Raw genomic sequence first — 1,961 nt, forward strand, 5'->3', positions numbered from 1 at the left:
CTCCCTCCCTCTTTCTGTCTGGCAGCTGCCTTTCTACTACTGTCTACATTTTATTGATTTATGGTAATAGATGACTGGCCATTTCTCTTCTGTCCTTTAGAGATTGACCTACTTAGTTGAAGTTTTCCTAAAACTGGCATACAAGGTTTAAGCACTGATAACATTGTGAATTCAGAAATCAAAGGTTGGTTTCACTGGGTTAAAATTCTCTAACATCCAGGTCTTGGAACTGGATAGCAATACAAGTATATATCTTAGTACTTAATGGCTCACATTGTGACAGATTGCCACAGATGTAGGTTTACATATCTAGGACTGCAACATCTCTCTTTTTAGATCAGTGGTCTTCAAATTCTGATTGCATTGGCATATAATAGGGCATGGTGATTAGAAATACAGACTTCTAGGGCGGCGCGCGGGAGCCGCGCACTCGGGGCCATGGCGGCTGCCCCGGAGCCCGGCGAGCCCGGCGAGCCCGCGGAGGGAAAGCCCTTTAAGCTCCTAGGAATTTTAGATGTTGAAAACATTCCCTGTGCACGGGATTCAGTACTGTATGGTTCATTAGGATCTGTTGTGGCTGGACTCGGACACTTTTTGTTAACTAGCAGAATTAGAAGATCATGTGATGTTGGTGTAGGAGGATTTATCATGGTGACTTTAGGATGCTGGTTTCATTGCAGGTATAATTATGCAAAGGAAAGAATACAGGAAAGAATTGCCAGAAAAGGAATGAAAAATAAGATTCTCTATGAAAGCACCCACCTTGATCCTGAAAGAAAATAAACCAACAAGTAGCAACTGAGCAACTTCAACAGAAAAAAACCAGAACTTCTTGAAGTCAATGTGAAGAATGCTGGGATCAACTACATACAATCAGAGAGCCCTCAACTGAGTAAATAAAGTATGTGTAAACTATAAAAAAAAAAAAAAAAGAAATACAGACTTCTGGGCCTTAGGCTTAGAGACTGATTCAGTAGTTCTAGTTCCTGCATTTTCGAAAGCTCAGTGAGTGACTGTAATACAGAGTATCCTTTAGCTTCTGCAAAAGAGGCTGCAGGCAAGAAGGGCAGCTCCTGGCAGTCCACCTGGACTTCGGTGTTGACTGACAGCCAGGACCTGGTACTCTTTTGGTGGACGCAGCCAATTTCATAGAACATCAGCGTCAGACCATGATGCATCAAAGCCAAAACAAGCCCACTTGTAATCATGTTAGATGTCAGACAAAAACAAAAAGTGTGCAAACCACAGAATAGCAAACACCCCCTCTCCCAGAAAATATGAGGGATTGATACTACTTTATCAATTACAGCTATCTCCTTGGTCTAGCCCAGCCTCCCCATAGAAAATATTTATTGAGATACACAATCATAGAATTACCCCTGCTTTCACAGGCATCCAGTCTAGCACAAAGTCCTACTTCCTAAATCTTTCCTATGATCACCCCAAGCCCAAACCCTACACTCCCCATCCTCGTTCCCCACGTGCCTCAGTTACTCTTCTCTTGTTGCTGGGAAAAGATACCCAACACCCAAAATTAGGAAAGGAAAGGTTTATTTAGCTCACAGTTAATGGAAGTTTCAGTCCATACTCCACTTCCTCCAAGCAGACTGGCACAAGGCAGAGGGTAGTAGTTCATGGTGATGGAAAACAACAAAGAGCAAAAGGAGCATCAAAGAAGTGGCGAATCCTTCAACTCCCTTTTATATTCTCTTTGTGCTGAGTCACTCTAGGGCGGGCCTTCCAAGCCCTGGGACATAGAATCACTGAGCAGATCTAGCCAAGCTTCCAGCTTCTCAAGTTGACACAATATATCAACCACCACAGCCATGGTGTGCTTCTCTCTCTCCCCTGCTGCAACCAGTAACATGCCTAACTCCTTACTGAGCTGCGGGCTTGTGCCCAGTGGTCTTTGGCTCGATCACACTGCCAAGGCTCCGTGGCTGGCCGATGCTTTCCATTCC

At 44.2% G+C, this 1,961-nt stretch overlaps 1 pseudogene; it reads left to right on the forward strand.

Moving 5' to 3' along the window:
- Window positions 1-411: 411 nt before the first annotated feature.
- Window positions 412-725, forward strand: LOC101586157 (annotated as a pseudogene).
- The last annotated feature ends 1,236 nt before the right edge of the window (window positions 726-1,961 follow it).

This window comes from Octodon degus, unplaced genomic scaffold, assembly GCF_000260255.1.
Source record: "Octodon degus isolate 3935 unplaced genomic scaffold, OctDeg1.0 scaffold00001, whole genome shotgun sequence".
In the NCBI taxonomy this organism is placed as follows: domain Eukaryota; kingdom Metazoa; phylum Chordata; class Mammalia; order Rodentia; family Octodontidae; genus Octodon; species Octodon degus.